Source organism: Artemia franciscana, chromosome 13 (assembly GCF_032884065.1).
Source record: "Artemia franciscana chromosome 13, ASM3288406v1, whole genome shotgun sequence".
Lineage (NCBI taxonomy): Eukaryota > Metazoa > Arthropoda > Branchiopoda > Anostraca > Artemiidae > Artemia > Artemia franciscana.
In genome coordinates, this window is record NC_088875.1 from 37,005,456 (window position 1) to 37,027,259 (window position 21,804).

Here is a 21,804-nt window from a genome sequence, read left to right on the forward strand (position 1 = left end):
GCATTAAACAAATGTCAGTGCAAGTGTTGTGATAATACCAATACATTTTTTGAAATATTTTGGTGAGCTTCAATTTTAGGCCCGCCTCATAAACTCAATAATTTATGTTGTTAAGTCAAACTAGTTATCTTTTTTTTTATCTTACTTTGTTTTAAAGAAGACATTACAAAGTTGTTCAATTTAAATTGTAGTTGCCTTATTTCCCTTTTTTCCTCTTACTTGATTAGGAATTGAAGCTGTTAACGTAAAAAACTATTTTTGCCATAATTTGGATGCCTGACAAGTGTATCTGCTACTGACTGGAGCAAGTTGCAGTAAAAAAAAAGAAAAAAGTTGTTTCCAGTTTTTTCTGCTCTATTGTATCATATTGTGCAATACACCACCTCTTTAATCACGGCAGCCGATTAGACCCATGCTACTATGAATATCATAGCTGAACATTTTGAATCATAGCTTAAACTAGTGTGTCTTAGACCATTGTCAATAAAAGAATTTCTCAGATGGTTTTTAGAATTTGCGCAGGAAAAGTTATGACATTCACCATAACACGAAGTCGATTATTACTTAATTAACCTTATTTCAGTTTTGATAAGGGATTCTTCTCCACAAAACTGTAAAGCAGACAACACGAAAATACTATTTTCTGTTTTTTGCCTACTAATGAAGGTCACAAAATAAACGATCCGATTTAGAGCAAAAGTGGATTTAAACTTTTAAAAATACATAAAAATCACATTACATCACGATTAGGGAAAATCACAAAGAATCAATAATGCTGCTTTGTTACTGTCTGGGAGGTTCATTTACATTTATATGAGGCATATCATTGTAATCAATTATCTTGGCCTGTTTCTCATCAATCCAGCTTTTGGCCTTTCCAACAGCTGGCCTGTCTTCTGGTATGTCAACAGGAGTGTCTTTAGGCATTTGTGGGTAGATTGGCTTTTGATTCTCTTCTGGGTGGGCCCAGTCTCGATATTGATCAACTTCTTGCGATGGCTGTCTCTGCATCCTTGGCTGTTGCGACTCTTGCTGTGCCATTTTCAAATGTTGGAAGACTAAAAAAAATACAATAAACAAAATATAACAATTCACTGTAATTAAAAAATCAAGTATCTTTAAAAATCAATAACACAAACTGCTGAAATTGAGATTTTGTATAATTTTTCTATTTCCATATTATGGACGGAAAAAAGTTACTAAATACTGATAATAAAAATGCGAATCATGCAAAACAGGTATTTATATGGTTAATCAGTGCTAAAAATGAAAAAAAGTCAGATCATTCTGAAAACTCAATCATCGGCTTTTTTAATCAATTAAATTGTCAATAGTCTTTTGTTTTGAGCAATAATTGTCCACAATCCTAGATGACCATCCAATTTATTTCCCTTAGCTTTATCTTTAGCTACTCACAAACACGTATTTTTGCATCAGTTGCTGAAGTACAGAAATAAAACCATGTGCCGTCCAACTTCGTAATTTAGCAAGATGACCGTATAAGATAAAATCGGAAGCTTTTCTATCCTGGATCAGAAAGTCGTTATTACTTTGTATTCGATGTGTGGCCAGTTAGCATTTCTAGTAACATTTGTCAGTTATTGTGATTATAACTTCAAATAAAATGCCGATTTTTATTTCACAATTTAATATATTCTTGAAAGGTATTTAATTTGGTAAAAAAAAATAACTGTTTTCCAGCTTTAAAAATTCAGACAGATTAGCATATGAACATGGCCTTGACTTTACTCACCCATCCTTTTATCTTAGAAAGACAGTACTGCCAAATGCAATCAACCAGAAAGAAGGATCCATGGACATGCAACATTGTAGTTAGTAAATAAAAGCCAAGGTAAACTTAAAAGTAAAAACACCGTAAATATAATGGATTATTACCCAGCGGTGGATCTAGATGCAAATCTGGGGGGGGGGGGTACAATATGACAAGGGAGCCAATAAGCAAAATCGTGGGGTGGGGCAATGTGACAAGGGTGCCAATAATTAACCAAATTGACAAAATTTATTTAAAAAAAAGAGTGAAAAACAGGGAAAAAAGGAACGAGGGCACCAGACTTGGGGATGGACACCCAGGCTACACAAGCCCTTGGATCCATCAGTGTTATTACCAAGTGATCACCATAAATAAGGGCTCATCAGATAATTTTATCACAATTTAATGCTATCTTAAAGTCAGAAATTGATGGGCATCCCCAAAGAATGTTGGCAGAATGACAGTCTCCTCTATTTAAAAGACAAATGTATACCCCAAATAAAGTTTCTACGAGAAGAAAAAACATTCTTTTTACAAAGTATTCTCGTGTAAAAAAATCTGCATGCACCGCCTCCATATAAAGTGTCTTTTTAAGTAAACTATTTTGAAAATAAATGGAATCCGACAGATTTAAATATTCAAACGTCAAACTGGTCAAAAGCAAAATCCGTCCGGCCTATTTTTGGGTCGTCTAACCCCATTTTCCTCCACCACAAAGATTTATGGTTCTGTTCGAGGATCTACTTATGTTTCAAGACGTTCAGGAAAGTTTGTTGGCCGTTTATTTGAGGTTTCATGCTCAATCCTGTCTTTTTCTACTTATACTATCTTGGCCTAGCAGCCTTTACATATAAAATCCACGCCACCAAGACAAGAAAATTGTTGTGCACGTTGTTTGGCTTCCTGTTCAAGAATAGAAGTTTCAAGCTGATAAAAAAGTTTTTCATCCATCTTCGGGCCCTGCTCTTAGGGGCTCGTGTTCATAACCAAATAAATTTCAGATCAGGGTCTCTTGGCCCAAGGACTTACGGGTGTGTTCCGAACCGATCAGAGACCGTTTCCTGGCCAATTTTTGGGCTAAATTTTTGAAAATCTGTGTCGCCAACATATTTTTGTTTACACTTGAGTTCCCTTGTCCAAAGAATTTGCAGATTTAGATTTCAGGATGTTTAGAATAGACGTTTTGTATTGTAGTTGTCTTAAATGAAGTAATTTGCCAGATTTTTTTTTTTATTTCGCGCTTAAATTCCATCTAAAATATACTCGAACAGCAGTTAACTTGTTAGAGAAACTAATGAACACGATTATTAGTGAGAATATTCTGTAAGTTCCCAGAAACATGCCTATTCTCAGGTAACATTTATATTTGTTAGACAAATTCAGTGAAGTTGTTAATTACAAGTTTTTATTTGCACGTGGAAACACCTTTGCAACTGAAAATTTTTTGTTAAACCTAGCGGAAAGACCTTTTATTAGTAAAGATAAATAAAATGCCATAATGTCAGAAAAAAAATGAAATTAAGTCCGTAAAATCAGTGAAGTCGTTTTTCTATTTTAAAATACTACCGGAATGAACTAAATTGAAAATTAATTTTGTGCAACAAAATTGACTCAAAATTTCAAAGGAAAAACATGGAATTTGAGTTTATTCACTGCAGGATAGGAATGTTTCAAGCAGCTCATGGTAACAAACTATAAGTAAGAAGCGACTCGGCCCAATGGAAACTAGAACTAAAAAAAAAGAAATAAATTTTAATAATTGTTACATCAAAAAAATTGGACAACATGCTGGTTCCAAATATTTAAAATTCATCAAGTTTAATATTAACCATCAAAAACTACCAGCTCGAGGAAATTTGACTAATTTTCGAAACAGTGGGGAAGTACACCAATAAAGCATTCGAATTTAATAAAATCTAACCGTCAGATTTAGCATATCAGTGAGCCCTACTGTAGAGGCTTCAAGCTCCCATCTATAAAAATAGAGTTTTGTATTTTCTGCCAGAAGGAAGATCATGGATGCCTTTGTTTGTTTGTTCTTCATTTTTTTTTTTCCGTGTTTTCCCCGAGAGATGATTGTATCGAGCCAGTAGTTCCGGAATATGGGAAGACAAATTATTCAAACTGAAATCAAAGGTACCGGTGCCCTTCTTAAGTGGATAAGAAGATTGCCAGGCAAAAAACCCTCCTCCCACGGCCCTTTTCCCCCAAAGACATCCGATCAAAATTTTGATATCCATTTAATTCAGAATATATGAAAGACTCAACGACTATGCCTTTGTGGATGACATGGCCACTCCACAGCCCTTGGCAAAGGAGCTGCAACTTACGCAATTAGCCAATTGCTTACGTACAATATACGTCATTGGGAAATACACGTATTTTTTTAGATGATTTTTATCTTGAGGGGGGGTATTTTTCACGGGCTGAACATTCTATAGGGAATTAAGTTGCCGAGGGTAACTTTCATGGTAAATTTTACACGTTGGTGGAGGAATGAATTTCCTGGCATGATTTGAAAAGCAGTCAGCAATTAAGTATAAAAGTTTTCAACTGAAAGTAAGGCGCAAAATATCATCTTAAAATGAACAGAAACTATTCTGTATATGAGGGGCCTTTCTCAGCCTTCACTCTTTGCGGTAAAATGTGAGTTTTGTCACAATTCCTTACGAAAGATCGTTCAAGCACAAGGCATGAGGATTCGAATTTGAATGAGAAATATTTCTAAAGATCTTCTAAGACTTTAGCGTAAAGAGCAAGGGTTGAGGAAGGGGTAGCCCCCAAACACAGAATAATTTTTGTTCGCTATGAGTTTTAATGTTGCTTCTAAAAAAAGGTTCAAGGCAATCCTTCTAAATTATAATTTGGTTCAGAGTAAGACTCAAAACGGAAATTGTCAAAATTATTAAAAAATTAAAATATAGCCTAAGGCTGTATGAGACTATTGGAAAGGGTCCAGGGATGAATTTTCAAAATGCCAATCAAACCACGAAAATAAGCAAAAAAAATTACCTGTCTTAAAAATTAACCTCTCTTTTTGTCCTAGCACATTTCTTTCCGAAGAGATCCTGTTCTAGTTTATGAATCCTGTTTATGTTTTATGAATGCACCCCCCTCATCCTCCCTGATGGTCACACCCATACAGTCCTAATATTTCTTTTCCTAATTGTTTATCATCTCTCATTGCGTCGTGTAAAAGGTAGCTAACAGGCATCTTTGATATTAAATAAAATAAAATAAAACGTTTTTTTTTAACAGAAAACAAGGAGCAACGTTAAAACTTAAAACGACAGAAGTTACTCTGTATATGAAAGGGGTTGTTCCCTCCTCAGTGCCCTGCTCTTTAAGCTAAGGTTCAACTCTTTCTCTCAATTCTACTTTTTAAAACAGTAAAAAAAGCTTCAGCGTAAACAGCAGGGCGCTGAGGAGGGAACAGTCCCTTTCATATACGGAGTAAATTCTGTTCGTTTTAAGTTTTAATGTTGCTCCTTACTTTCAGTTAAAAGACATTGTTTTTTTTATTTAATTTCTGAACGTTTTTGAATTAATGCATGTTTTAATTTTGGCTCTCCGCACACGAATAATTAAAACGAAATTATCATATTAATTTTTTTTGGGCTAAATGGCTTTCTCATAGTTTTGACCGGACGATTTTGAGAAAAAGGGAGCGGGGGAGGAGACCTACTTGCCCTCCACATTTTTGGTTACTTAAAAGCCAACTAGAACTTTTAATTTTTACGAAAGCTTTCATTAGTAAAAAACATTAGTAACTTACGAATTAACTTACGTAGCGAACTTCTATATTCGTATGCTTTTATTACGTATATGAGGGGTTCGCCCCCTCGTTAATGCCTCGCTCTTTACAGTAAAGCTTAAATTTTGTCCCAGTTCCTTAAGAACGACCCCTGAATCACAAAGGCCGTAGAAGAAATAGTTAAAATTACTAAAAATACTATAGCGTAAAGAGTGGGGTATTAGGAGGTGAACCTCACATATGCGTAACAATTTCTGTTTGTTTTAAGTTTTAATGCTGCTCCTTACTTTCAGTTGAAAAAACTTTCTCATATTTATTTTTTCTTTATTTTTAAACAATGCTAGAAAATCCTGCACCCCCTTCATGGAAATTCTCCTCCCCCATGACAAATTCCTTCATGGAAAGATCCTCCCACGTAAACCCCTCCCCTCAACTCCCCCCCACTCAACCAACAAAACCCTGAAAACGTCTGTACACTTTCCAATAACCATTACTATATGTTAATACTGGTCAAAGTTTGTAACTTGCAGCCTTTCCCACGGGGACTGTGGGGGAGTAAGTCGTCCCCAAAAACACAGTTATTAAATTTTTTGACTATGCTGAATGAAATGACTATCTCAGAATTTTGATCTGGCGACTTTGGAAAAAATGAGCGTGGGAGTGGGCCTAGGTGCCCTGCAATTTTTGGGTCATTTAAAATAGGTACTAGAAATTTTAATTTCCCTTAGAATGAGCCCTCTTGTGACATACTAGGACCACTGGATCAATATGATCACCCTTAGGAAAAAAAAACAACAAATAAACACGCATCCTTGATCTGTCTTCAGGCAAAAAATACAAAATTCCACATTTTTGTAGATGGGAGCTTGAAACTTCTACAGTATGGTTCTCTAATATGCTGAATCTGATGGTATGATTTTTCTTAAGATCCTACGACTTTTAGGGGGTGTTTCCTCCTATTTTCTAAAATAAGGCAAATTTTCTCAGGCTTGTGGTGGGTAAGGGTTTTGATGGGTAAGACTAAACTTGATGAAACTTATATATTTGAAATCAGCATCAAAATACAATTCTTTTGATGTAACTCTTGGTGTCAAAACTCCGTTTTTTAGAGTTTCGGTTTCGGTTAGGCTACTATTGAGCCGGGTCGCTCCTTATTGGAGCGACCACCAATTTAGTGGAAGAGTTGAAAAGCTTGAGAGATATGTCTAATCAGAGTAGAGCCAAGGCTCTACTCGTTAGCACGTTAGCAGTTCGTTACCACGAACTGTTTAACTATGAAATCCAGTTATGAATAAAATATTATCTGAAATGATTTCATTGTTTTAGGTTTTTCTTCTACTTTTTTATATATCCTAGAACTGCATGCACGACAATCATAGGCAGCAAAATAGGGCTGCCTAAGTAATGAGCGATGTGGGCACAATGTATATTTTTTGTTTTGTTGAGACTTCATATCGAAGCAGCTGTCGTAGAAACATCAAAAATGGTTCATTCGATCGGAAATTGGATAGAAATTTTGAGATGGCCATTTTTTGTCTTAGAAACTTCGAAAAAGGTCATTGAATAGGAAACTGAAAGGGCTAGTACCCTTCTTAATAGTTGAAAGTGATTTGAGGGTAACTAACCCCCATCTTACACCCACAATTTTCCTGAACCTATCCACTCCAAACTTTGAGATAGCCATTTTGTTCAACATAATTGAAAGGCTCGGAAATTATCTTTGAGTAAGGTCACCCCCCTCTTGCCACAACCCTCAGGGCAAAAGTTGTAAGTTATACTCTGGGGGCATATAAGATATATATAGAAAGGGTGATTGTATAAGCTTCAGAAGGGCTTGTTGGATTCTTAATCAGAGGTTCTAGTGCTCTTTTAAGACTCAGAATGGTCAGAGGGTGGATATACCCCACCATACCTCGTATTGTCCTGACATGCATCTGAAAGAAATTTTGAGACGGCCAGTTGTTGTTGTTGTTGATACTTCGAAAACAGCTAATTCAATAGGAAATTGGAGGGGCCAGGGCCCTTTTTAGTAGTCGAAAGATATTAGAGGGCAACTGACCCCCCTCCCTCACCCATTATATCCCCAGAGAAATTTAATCAACAAATGAGATTGCAATTTTTTTTAACTCAATTGACGCATATTAGTTCACTTCACATAGTTCACGCATATTAGTTTGCCCCATGGAGGAGGAGGGTCAGCCAAAAATGGTTGCGCTCTAAGAATTAGCATTTCTATTTGGTCTTGAGAAGGCATGGGGGTTGTCATCCACGCTCTATGTTAAATTTTGCTTGTTTTGAGTTTGACTCGGTTATTTATTGTATGATTTAATTTAAAAAAAATCTATTTTATCTAGTGTTTTATCTATTTACTTTTATTTAGTGTTTTATCTATTTTAAATTAAATAATTTTATTTATTTATTTATTTCATTTTTTTTTAGTGCAAATTATGCTCTGGTTATATAATTCTAGTTAATTGACTTCTTGCTATCTCGGAAAGGATTTAGGTTAGGAAAATGAAACTTTCAGGGATGGGTCTACAGGCTAAATTTTGTCCCGGGAAGATATTTTAAAGTACCCACCTCTACTCCTTCTCCCTCTAGAGGGCCCTGAAATTTGCCTACATGACAGGTCTATACCTATTGAAATTTTGACAAATCAACACTTTACCTTAATTTTAAGTTACTAGTTGCTTTTTCTCTGCCTTTAGTTCTGAAAATGCAATTCCTGTTATCTGAGTAGAATTCTGAGCCATATCGATATTTTTTTCTCAAAATTTAGGCAATGTATTTGCATATCTTTAAATCTTATACAATGGAATTGAGCAAAGTTATGAAGCGGAAAATAATTTTGTTGTACTTCAATTAAGCAGAAGATCTATTTTGCAAGGTTTCATTTTTATAACACACATATTTTTAAAGGTCATCAAAGGTCAGGGCCCTCTAGAGGGAGAAGGAGTGGAGGTAGGTACTTCAAAATACCTTCCCGGGACATACTTTAGCCTGTAGACCCATCCCCGAAAGTTTCATTTTCCTAACTTAAACCCTTAATTAGAAAACAAGAAGTCAATTAACTAGAATTTTACCCTCTTGTAATTATTTATACAATATAACCCAAATTTTACCCAAAATGCTAACCAGGCACCAGGCCTAACATTCATTGCAGTTTCAATATGTTTTCACTAGTTTTCTTTATGAAAACTACAAATTACATTGAAGCGCTCATGGGTTTTTATTGGACAACCTTGTAAAAAAAAAGTGAAAATTTTCGATTCTCTTATGATCGTGATTTTCTTAACCACTTACTTATTAAAGCTATCCTGATTCTATCCGTAACACGATTAGGTTATTTGTTAATTTCTTGACTCGAGTCGCGAAGAATCCAACGTTGATCAGTCGAAGATTTGCTACGCAGTTTGCTTGTTCATACTAAACACCCATGAAAAATACGATTAAAAATCTAATATTATAAAATGAATTATTTTAATAATATTAAAATAAATTTTGGTGTATTAGATTAATAATTACTGGTGTATTAAAAATAATACACCCATAAAAAATAAATGCCCAAAAATAAACATCCATAATAATTCAAGCTCAAAATGATCAGAAATTACTTTTAAAGAATAAATGAAATTCAAAATTTAAATAAACAACCATAGCAAACAAACATACAACCGTTGCCATATAAACGATCAAGTAAATCTTAAAACAAGTAAAAATTAAATTGAATATACAATTTAAGCTTAAAACGAACAAAAAATCTGTTACTATTAAAAAGTGAATAAAACCCTAAACAAACACAAATGAAACAGGTACTAATAAAAATACATCTTAAAGCGGGTTAAACTTATGCTGAATGAGCAAGACAAGTTTGAAACGAGCAAAAATCACTACAAACAAATGTTTGGTTATTACCCCTTTCCCTAGTGGCAAAAGTATAGAGCTTATTGCGTCATTGGCACTTTACTGAAAACGAAATATATTGCAAATATTTTCTTTTGTACCTGTTACAGAAATTAATGTAATTATATATCAAATATTCAGCTTGATTTTATGAGTTCATTCCTAAACCATTCAAGACACTTTCAGCAGAGCGCAAAGATCACAATAGGCTTTATAGTTTCACCGTTACGGCAGTAGGTAGTAGCCAAACTTGTTTGTAGTGATTTTTGCTCGTTTTATGCTTGACTTGCATATTCAATTTAAGTCTTACTTCTTTTAAGATTTGTTTATTCGTTTATAATAACACCTATTGTATGTTTATTTGCTATGATTGTTTATTCAATTTCTGATTGTTTTGGACTTAATTTATTTTTTAACAGTAAAATATTTTTCGTTCGTTTTAAGCTTGATTTGTATATTCAATTTAAGTTTCACTATTTTTAATATTTATTTATTCATCTATATGTTACCTGTTCTTTGTTTGTTTTTTATGATTCTTTATTTAATTTCTGATCGTTTCGGTTCCATTTATTCTTTAATAGTAGTTTCTGGTCGTTCTGAGTTTGAATTATTATTGATATTTATTTCTAATGGTCTTAAGTTCAATACAGCCGTTACCTTTCTTTGAAGAGCTTCTTTTTTGGAAAGTGTTTTTTAATTAGTTTTTGTTCAAATTTTCCTATTTCAAAAGTCAAATTTTTCCAACATTAGAGGTTCATCAAAGTATCAAAATTAGTATCAAAGTAGTATCAAAGCTAGTAGTAAAGAAAGTATCAAAGTAAAATTAAGCAATTTCCCTAACTCACAGCCCTTGTCCAGTAAATCAAGACTACCCTGTAAAACGATAAATTGAAGTACCAAAGTAAACTAAGTCTGAAAGTAACAATAAGCCACTTGCATGACTCACAGCCCTTTCCCCGTCAGGTGGGAGAGGGGTTTGACTCCGAAAGCATAGTTATTTGGCATTTGGACCATTTTCAACACGATGGATATCTTAAATTTTGACTGAATGATTCTGGGGAAAAGACGGAGAGTAGTGGCTGATTCTCTTTGATCACTTTTGACTCCTACAAAAAGAGCAAGAAATTTCAATTTCTAATCAAATGAGCCCCCTTCAAAGTTAAAATGACCATCTCCTTCGACAAAAACCGTATATGTTGGCCACAGGAAAACTGCAGAAGCTACAATCCTAGCCGTGAGGGCTATAGGGGATTTTTTAGTCCTAAGTTATCGTTTTTGAATTTTGGACTATTTTGAAGGCAATTTCAAAATTTTAATCGGATGCATTTGGGAAAAGGTGCACGAAAGGGGAGGGAGACTGGTTACTCTCTGATCACTTTCGACTCTTAAAAAAAGGTAAGAGAAATTTTGATTTTTAATCGAATGACCACGTCGTCCAAACAGACTTTATATGTTAACAATTGACAACTAGCATAATGTAAAGTCTTTTTCTCAAAGGCTGGGGGGATGGGGTGCAAACACGGAGCCATAGTTATTTGGCCTTTGAACTATTCGGAACAAAATGGCAATCGCATAATTTGATCCGATTCATTTGGAGAAAAGAGGTTGTGGAGGAGCTGGTTGCCCTTCGATTACTTCTGACTCTTAAAAGGGAACTAAAACTTTAAATTTTCAATCAAATAAGCTTCCTCTAAAGTTTATACGACCGTTATTTTTATAAAAATTTAATATGCTCATGAGGCATGACTTACAAACCCTTTTTCCGGGCTTTTGCGATTGTATCGGTCCTGATGGCATTGCTATATGATCTTCAGGCTATTTGGAACCAAATGGCTGTCTCACAAGCTAGATCGGGCGCATTTGGGGAAAAGAGGAGGTGAAGAGAAGCTATTATCCATATCCACTTCCAACTTTCAATCAAATGAGCCTCCGCCAAAATTTATACGGCCATATTTTCCATAAAAATCTTGTATGCCCCTGGGACATAACTTACAACCCTTGCCATGGGGCTCTAAGGGTTTCATCAACCCTGAAGGCATTGAAATAAGATTTTTGGACTAAATTGAACACAATGGCTATCTCAAATTTTCAATAAGACACATTTGGGGAAAAGAGAGTGTGAGGGGGGGCTGTTGTCTTCTGATCACAATTGGCTCTTAAATTAGGAAACTAGAACTTTCAGTGTCCAATCAAATGAGCCTCCTCCAAAGTTTATGCGACCATTGACTTCTAATTAACCTTATATGCCCCCGGTGGAGAGCTTACAATCCTTGATCTGGGCTTTGCGAAGTGTGTCAACCCCAAAGACATTGTTATATGACGTATTTACTATTTTGAACAAAATGACTACTCCAAAACTTTGATCAAATTCGTTTGAAGAAAAATGGTGTAGGGGAGGGGTTAGCTGCTCTACGATCCCTTTTGACTCTTAAATATATTAAAGTATTAAATTAAATTATATTTTATTAATATTTTTTATTTTGATATTTCAATAATTAATATTATAATTACATTATTAAACTAAAGTATATTAAATTATATTAATTGACTCTTAAAGTACAAATATAACTTTCAATGTCTAATCAAATAACCCCCCCCTCCAAAGTGTAATCAACCACCCCTTTCATAAAAACCTTATATACACCCGTGGTATAACTTACAACACTTGGCCCCGGGATCTGGCTTTTTTTTCTGCCCCGGAGTTTTGTTGTATGATCTTTGGTCTATTTTGAACGAATGGCTAAATGAAAAATCTGATCTGATACGTTGGGGGAAAAGAGGGCAGTTGCAAGTTTAGTTGTCTTCCTGTCTCTTTTGACTCTTATTAAATAAAAACAAGAGCTAAGAGTTCATATAGCACTTGTAACGAGGTTGAAAGAGCCAAGAGCCAAGAGCTCATATGGTATGAGCTCTCGAAAAAATTCTAAGAATCAATAGATTGATTTAAAAGGAAAATCAGAGGCTTAAATGCCGGTCGGGATTTAAAATAAGAGCTCTGAGACACGAGGTCCATCTAAATATCAAAATTCATTAAGATCCGATCACCTACTCGTAAGTTAAAATACCTCAATTTTTCTATATTTTCCTCTCCCTTCAGCCCCACAGATGGTCAAATCGGGGAAATAAACTTTATCAATTAAATTTGTGCAGGTCCCTGAAACACCAACCAAGTTTCATCGTCGTAGCACGTCCAGAAGCACTGAACTCGCCAAAGCACTGGACCCCCCTAACTCCCCCAAAGAGAGCAGATCCAGTCCAGTTACATCAATCACGTATCTACGAAATTTGCTCATTCTACCCACCAAGTTTCATCCTGATCTCCACTCTAAGCGTTTTCATCTCCACTCTAAGCGTTTTCCAAGATTTCCGGTTTCCCCTTCCAACTCCCTCCAATGTCAGCGGATCTAGTCAGAGTTTGAAATAAGAGCTCCGAGACATGAGTTCCTTCTAAATATCAAATTTCATTAAGATCTGGTCATTCGTTCTTAAGTTAAAAATGCCTCAATTTTTTTAATTTTTCCGAATTAACAACCCCCCCTGACTTCCCCAAAGAGAGCAGATTCAGTCCAGTTATGTCTATCACGTATCTAAGACTTGTGTTTATTCTTCCTAACAAGTTTCATCCCGATCTCTCCACTCTAAGTTTTTTCTAAGATTTCCGGTTTCCCCCTCCCAATCCCTCCAAATGCACTGGATCCGATCGGGATTTAAAATAAGAGATCTGAGTTACGAGGTCCTTCTAAATATGAAATTCCATGAGGATCCGATCATTTCTTCGCAAGTTAAAAATAACTCATTTTCTTTAATGTTTTAGAATTAATCCTTCCCCCTCCCAACTCCCCCAAGGAGAGCGAATCTGTTCAGGTTATTTCAATCACGTATCTAGGACTTGTGCTTATTTTCCCCACCAGCTCCATCCCGATCCCTCCACTCAAAGCGTTTTCTAAAATTTTAGGTTCCCCGCCCCAACTCACCCCAATGTCACCGGATCCAGTCGGGATTTAAAATAAGAGCTCTGAGAAATGATTTCCTTCCAAATATCAAATTTCATTAAGATCTGATTACTTCTTCGTAAGTTAAAAGCACCTCATGTTTTCTAATTTCTTAGAATTAAGCCCCCCCCCAACTCCCCCAAAGAGAGAAGATCTGTTTCGGTCATGCTAATCATTTATCTAGGACTTGTGATTATTTTTCCCACAAAGTTTCATCCCGATCCCTCGGATCTAAGCATTTTCCAAGATTTTAGGCTCCCCCTAAACTTCCCCCAATGTCACCGGATACGTTCAGGATTTAAAATACGAGCTCTGAGACACGATAGCCTTCGAAATATCAAATTGCAATCAGATCTGATCACTCCTTCATAAGTTAAAAATACCTCATTTTTCTAATGTTTCAGATTTAACCCTCCCCCCAACTCCCCCAAAGAGAGCAGATCCATTCCGTTTATGTCAATCACGTATCTAGGACTTTCCAAGATTCGTTTTCCAAGATTTTAGGTTTCCCCACCCCAACTCCTTCCTGTGTCACCTGATCCGGTCGGGATTTAAAATAAGAGCTCTAAGACACTATATCCTTCCCAACATCACATTTCATTAAGATCCAATCACCTGCTCGTAAGTTTAAAATATCCCTTTTTTCCAACTTTTCCGATTTAACCGTCCCCCGCTCCCTCCCCCCCCCCCCCGAGATGGTCGAATCAGGGAAAAGACACTTTCTAATTTAATCTGGTCTGGTTCCTGATACGCCTGCCAAATTTCATCGTCCTAGCTTACCTGGAAGTGCCTAAAGTATCAAAACCGGCAAAGACCGACAAACAGACAGACAGACAACCCGACAGAATTTTCGATCGCTATATGTCATTTTGGTCAATACCAAGTGCAATAAAAAGAGTTTAAGTGCATGTTGTCAAAAAGTATAGATAGAATCTTTTGGGAACGATATTTAGTTTGATTGTTCATGTCAACTTCAGAAGCAAAAAAATTAATAAAAAAATACCCTTTGTGTTAGGATTAAAAATTGTTGAAAAAGTTTCTCCAGCATACAAATAGCAACCCATACTATAGATTCTTATAGAAGATTAAATAAAAAAAAAAGATTTTTTAAATGAAAGTAAGGAGCGACATTAAAACTTAAAACGAACAGAAATTAGTCCGTATATGAAAGGGGCTTTTCCTCCTCAACGCCCCGCTCTTTACGCTAAAGTTTGACTCTTTCTCTTAACTTTACAGTTTAAAACTGTAAAAAACTTTAGCGTAAAGAGCGGGGCGTTGAGAAGGAAAAGCCCCTTTCATATACAGACTAATTTCTGTTCGTTTTAAGTTTTAATGTCGCTCCTTATTTTCATTAAAAAAAACTTGTTCTTTTTTGTTTAATTTCTGGACGTTTTTGAATTAAAGCATGTTTTGATCTTAGCTCTCCGCATATAAATAATTAAAACGAAATTTGCATATTAATTTTTTGGGGCTAAATGGCTTTTTCATAGTTTTAATCGGAAGATTTTGAGAAAAAAGGAGTAAGGGAGGAGGCCTATTTGCCCTTCAATTTTTTGATTGCTTAAAAAGGCAACTATAACTTATAATTTTTTACGAACGTTTTCATAAGTAAAAAATATATGTAACTTACGAACTAAATTACGTAGCGAACTTTCAATATTCGTATATTTTTATTACAAATATGAGGGGGCTCCACCCCTCGCCGATACCTCGCTCTTTACATTAAAGTTAAAATTTTGTCCCAATTCCTTAAGAATGACCCTTGAATCACAAAGGCCGTAGAATAAATAGTTGAAATTACTAAAAATACTTTAGCGTAAAGAGCGAGGTATTACGAGGAGGTAAACCCCTCATATGCGTAATAATTTCTGTTCGTTTTAAGTTTTAATGCTGCTTCTCACTTTCAGTAGAAAAAACTTTTCGTATTTGTATTTTCCTTGTTTCTTTAAATAATGCTAGAAAATCCTGCGCCCCCTGCATTGAAAGTCTCTTCCCCCATGAGAAGACACTCCATGGAAAGATCGTACCACGTAACCCCCCCTCAACTCTTCCCCCCTAACCAAAAAATCCCCCTGAAAGCGTCTGTACACTTCCCAGTAACCATTACTATATGTAAACACAGGTCTAAGTTTGTAACTTGCAGCCCCTCCCACGGGGACTGCGGGGGAGTAAGTCGTCCCCAAACACATAGTTATTAGTTTTTTTGACTATGATGAATAAAATGGCTATCTCAGAATTTTGATCCAGTGATTTTGGGGAAAAATGAGCGTGGGAGGGGGCCTAGATGCCCTCCAATTTTTTGGTCACTTAAAAGGGGCACTAGTACTTTTAATTTCCGTTAGAATGAGCACTTTTGCGACATTCTAGGACCACTGAGTCGATACGATCACCCCTGGGAAAAAAAACACAAAAAAAAAAACAAATAAACACGCATCCGTGATCTGTCTTCTGGCAAAAAATGCGAAATTCCACATTTTTGTAGATAGGGGCTTGAAACTTCTACAATAAAGTTCTCTGATACGCTGAAAATGATGGTGTTATTTTCGTTAAGATCGTATGACTTTTAGGGGGCGTTTTCCCCTGTTTTCTAAAATGGGGCAAATTTTTTCAGGCTCGTATGTTTTGATGAGTAAGACTAATCTTGATGAAACTTATATATTTAAAATCAGCATTAAAATGCCATTCTTTTCATGTAACTATTGGTATCAAAATTCCATTTTTTAGAGTTTCGGTTACTATTGAGCCGGGTCGCTCCTTACTACAGTTTATTACCACGAACTGTTTGAAAACCGAAAAGATAAATAATTTTTTTCTCACAAAAAAGAATATGTCAATAAAAACAGAAAATAAATTAATTTAAAAAACTTCCATAGACAAGTTTTTCAAAGAAAAGTAAAGAGCTCCATTAAGCCAAGAATGAGCAAAAATAAAGTCAAATAATCTTCCAAGCGTAAAACTATCATAAATCACTATCAATAGACAAAACTAAAAACGAAAAGAAATTACAATGAATAGCCAAGTCAAATTCAAAACGAGCAAACATTAACATGGGTAGGGTTTATAACCACTATGCCTTCTCCAGACCAGAACACGATTTACGCTTTACTGAAAACAAATACGTTTGAAATTGTTTTACCTTTCTTACTTTCGTAAACGGACAATAATAAAACCTTAACGAAAACATGTCAGTACATGTCAATTTAAGTGACAACCCATGGTCATTTGTTTTTTGTTATTTTTTTTTTCAGTAAAACATAGGGGTTATTAGCCCTACTCACGTTAATTTTTTCTGTTTTTAGTTTGAATCCAATAGAAAACAGGAAAAAAACTTTTAGTTACAAAAACATTGTTAACATATATTCTTCAAAAATGAAACAGATTACTAAATAGATATAAACAGAGAGAGGAAAACGACCAGCCAGGCTTTTTTGTGCCTGAAAAAAAGAAGCTCACTTGAAACGCTTCCCAGATTAAGCAGCCGCTTTCCTCGACCGTCCGACCGGTTAGAAACCGTATTTTTACCAAATAAAAATTTAGTATAATACATAGCTTATACAGCTCTTTGTTTTTCTTTTCTACCTCCCTCTCTAAGAAAAAGTAAAAGCTTTCTATTATTTCTACGTAACAAGAAAGGAAACCCTAAAATTAAAATTCTTTAGCAAAGAAAAAAAAACTGATTCCTTAGCTGATGAATTTTACTCAAGAATAGAGCGGTCTACTATATATATATATAAAGAGGATAACAAAAGGTAAAATGAAATGCTCCCCAGACTGCCCTTTTCAGGCTTGACAACTGTTTTTATGGGACTTGGTTTTAACCAAGTGACATACAGCAATCGCAAATTCTGTCGGTCTGTCTGTCTGTTTGTCGGTCCCGGTTTTACTACTTTAGACACTTCCAGGTAAGCTAGGACGATGAAATTTGGCAGGCGCATCAGGGATCGGACCAAATTAAATTGCAAATAGTCGTTTTCCCGATTTTATTATCTGGGGGCGGGGGCAGTTAATTCGGAAAAAAATAAAAAAAATGAAGTATTTTTAACTTACGAACGGTTGATCAGATCTTAATGAAATTTAATGTTTGGAAGGATATTGTGTCTCAGAGCTCTTATTCAAATCCCGACCGGATCTAGTGACATTGGGGAGAAGTTGGGAGGGGGAAACCTAAAATCTTGGAAAACACTTAGAGTGGAGGGATCGGGATGAAACTTGGTGGTAAAAACAAGCACAAGTACTAGATAGATGATTGACATAACCGGAATGGAACCGCTCTATTTGGGGTAGTTGGGGGGGGGGGGGTTAATTCTAAATTTTTTTAGAAAAATGAGGTATTTTTAACTTACGAACAGGTGATCGGATCTGAATAAAATTTGATATTTAGAAGGATATCGTGTCTCAAAGCTCTTATTTTAAATCCCGACTAGATTTGGTGACATTGGGAGGAGTTTGGGGGGGGGAGCCTAAAATCATGAAAAACGCTTTGAGTGGAGGGATCGGGATGAAACTTGGTAGGAAAAATAAGCTGAAATCTTAGATATGTGATTGACATAACTGGAACGGAATCCTCTCTATTGGGGGGGGGGGGGTATTCTGAAAAATTAGAAAAAATGACGTATTTTTAACTTACGAAGGAGTGATCGGATCTTCATGAAACTTCATATTTAGAAGGACTTTGTGACTCAGATCTCTTGTTTTAAATCTCAACCGGATCCAGCGTAAATGGGGGGGGGGCAGTTGGGGGGGGGGAAATCTTAGAGAATACTTAAAGCGGAGAGATCAGGATGAAACTGGATGGGAAGAATAATAACAAGTCTAAGATATGTGACAGAAACAACCGGACCGGATCCGCTCTCTTTGGTGGAGTTGGGGGGGGGTATTCGAAAAAATGAGGTATGTGTAACTTAAGAACGGGTGACCAGATCTTAATGAAATTTGATATTTAGAAGGATCTTGTGCTTTAAAGCTCTTATTTTAAATTCCGACTAGATCTTGTGACACTGGGGGGGAGTTGGAGGGGGAAACCGGTATTCTTGGGAAACGTGAAAATTGAGGTATTTTTATCTTACGAATAGGTGATCGGATCTTAATGAAACTTGATATATAGAAGGATCTTATGTCTTAGATGCTCCATTTTCGACTCGAATTGGATCCGGGGACATAGGGGGCTGGAGGAGGGAAACAGAAATCTCGGAAAAGGCCTGGAGTGGAGAGATCGGGATGAAACCTGATGGGAAGAATAAGCATAAGTTCTAGATATGTGATAGAAATAATTGGAACGGATCCGTTCTCTTTGGAGGAGCTGGAGGGTGTTAATTTGGAAAAATTAGAAAAATTGAGGTATTTTTAACTTAAGAACAGGTGACCGGATCTTAATGAAATTTGATATTTAGAAGGAATTCATGTCTCAGAGCTCTTATTTCAAATACCGACCAGATCTGTTGACATTGGGGGGAGTTGGAGGGGGAAATCGGAAATCATGGAAAACGCTTAGAGTGGAGGAATCGGGATGAAGCTTGGTGGATAGAATAAGCAAATGTTCTAGATGCGTCATTGATGTGACCGTACTGGATTTGCTCTCTTCGGGGGAGTTGGGGGGAGGGGTTCTGTGATTTGGCAAGTTTGGTGCTTCTGGACGTGCTATGAAGATGAAAATTGGTTGGGGTGTCAGGGAGCTGCACAAATTGACTTGATAAAGTTGTGTTCCCAAATTCCACCATCTGGGGGGCTAAAGGGAGAGGAAAAATTGGAAAAAATGAGGTATTTATAACTTACGAGTGGGTGATCGGATCTTCATGAATTTTGATATTTAGAAGGACATCGTAACTCAGAGCTCTTGTTTTAAATCCCGACCGGCATTAAGCCTCTGATTTTCCTTTTAAATCAATCTATTGATTATTAAATTTTGTTAGAGCTCATACCAGATGAGCTCTTGGCTCTTAGCTCTTCTTGCCTCGTCACAAGTGCCATATAAGCTCTTATCTCTTGTTCTTTGCTGTTTATGAGCTTAGCATAACACAACTAACATAGCTCTTTGTTTTTCTTTTTCTATACCGCCCACTTTCATTTCACAGTTGTGTGAATCCAGGCTTATTCACAAAGTGGGAAAACCTCTTTCGTTTCTATTTTTGTCATGCAACTCAAAACAAAAAAATAAACTTATAAAATTTGGTACTGTACTTACTGATTTAAAAAAATTGTCCAGCGATTTGGGTGTCGAGATAAAAAATACTGGATTGTCAAGCCTTTGCTTTTTTAGGACTAGTAGCAAGTAATACCTGAACTTCGCAAAACTGGGCTATTGCCAATATGCAATTCATGAATGAATAGAATAGACATAACAAAAGAAAAAAAGTTAACTTGTTATTACATAAGAAAACCATGTATAAGAAAAAGTAGGTGAAATTATTCATTTTCTACTGCGAAAAAAAAACTTTAAAAATCGTATCAAAAACTTTTTACATCCATTTTTGTTACGTTTTTGTAAGTCGGACAAACATTTCGGGGGGAGGTCAAACCCCCTACCCCACCCCGGGATATGGCGTTGATTACTACCAAAAACTAACAACAGGATCAAGTTGTCTGATCCCAACATAGCTGTACACGCTCCTCTACTATCCCAATTTTTTGCGATAGAATGTTATTGCATAAGAGAACCATGTATAAGAAAAATACGTGAAATTATTTACTATGAATATCGACAATGAAATTATCACGAAGCCAGATAATGTCATTTTGAAGTCTAAGGTCTACTCACTTCCCTAACTACGTCTTTCGGATAGAACTCTATATGAAAAAGAACTCTATATGAATATTTTCTAGGGATATTTGGTCCTTTTTGTCATATATAGGCACCCTCTTTCTTTTTATTGGCTCAGGCACTATTGTTATTTGGCTTTTCCCCTGTTTTTTGATAACTTTAGATTTGCCATGCCTACCTTTATCGCCTTCAATTTGAGGCTTTGTGCTAAGAAGAGTAACTTTCTCTTTTTCGTTGACGTTGACGTTTTAGCCTTTCTTTAAAATTGATTTCTAGAGATTTCCTTTAAGGATAACAAAAATTTCAGGGCCTAAATACCCTGAAATTTTCACGCGAACTAACAGAAAGAATTGAGTTTTTTTACGCTAAAAATTGATACATCCCAATTTTTCCCCAAAATTGGTTGTCCATCACAAGGCTACTTGGTCAAGTAAACTTATCCTGAAAGTTTCGTACCGATCGGACAAAAACCATGTATGACCCACTTTGGATGTCACAAATCGATAAAACCCAATCTCTGTGAAAGCACAACTTTTAAAACAAATTCATTTTCAGTAGTTTTTTACTTCACTGATATCCCATTGTCCCTGTATGTTTCAGTCAATCAAAAAAATGCTTCAGCCAATCAACCGAAGTTCAAAATGCTTCGTCTTCGTTGAGGTCTACTCAGTTAAGTCTAATTACCCTACCTATGTAAGCATCAAGCTCATCAGAGACAAAACCAATTGTAGGTAAATGTCGGGTGTTAAATTAGCATGGAATTTTGTTTTCACAAATTATATTTGATTTCTGTAAAAACAATTCTCTCTCAATTACTTACACGATTGTTTTTTTTTTTTGTAGCTGCTATTTTTTTTATGATAAGACAAGTTTAGTTACTATCGCTAAGAAATTCAAATCATCACGTTTGAACTTATGTTTTTTTACAGTGACGGAGAATTATATCGCTTTCTCTTAAGCAAAGGTAATTTAAAGCATATTTAAAGAACAAGTCATATTTGACCATATCCACAAATCGATGCAACAAAACTTCTCAAAATAATTCATCTTCATTACTCTTGGCCGGATCTAAATTTAATTTTAAAGCCAACGGGGAAATATCTATCTATAGCTTTACGAATCTGCCGTTAGAAAACAAGCTTGAGGACTCTATTGTTCAGTCCCACTGTGACCAAACGGCTATGCTCAACATCGCCCACGGACTAAAAAATGAAAGTTTTAAACTCATCAAGAACAACAAATTTTTTTGGCCCGCAAAATACAATACCCCCTCCCCGCCACGATAAACTATACTTATCTCTTATCCCAACAATGATTCTTCAAAGTCAAGCCAATCAGAAGATTTTTTTTTTGCATTTTGTTTTGTCTGTTTTGAAAAGAGGAAGATCGTGGCCCCCAAAACAAATTCTTAAACAAGAGTCTGCTTCTTTCAGGAACTTACGGTTTTCAATTTTAATACGTTCATAAGTTTTCTTGTATATGCGTGTTGTGTGTTCTGTTTATGTGTGTGTGTTCTGTGTGCGTGTGTGTGTGTCTGTGTGTGTGTGTATGTGAGTGTAAATTGGGGTATTCCAGGCTAACGGAATTTCAAGTATAAGTTTCATGCCAATCGAAAGAAAACTGTTTC

At 35.8% G+C, this 21,804-nt stretch overlaps 1 long non-coding RNA gene across 1 annotated transcript; it reads right to left on the reverse strand.

Annotated features, from left to right (window-relative positions):
- Window positions 1–687: 687 nt before the first annotated feature.
- LOC136035106 (uncharacterized) lies at window positions 688–8,943 on the reverse strand. The gene is made up of 2 exons (XR_010619335.1): window positions 8,829–8,943; window positions 688–1,058 (listed from the first exon to the last, which is right to left on the reverse strand). It is a non-coding gene; the product is annotated as an uncharacterized LOC136035106 (long non-coding RNA).
- Window positions 8,944–21,804: the final 12,861 nt, after the last annotated feature.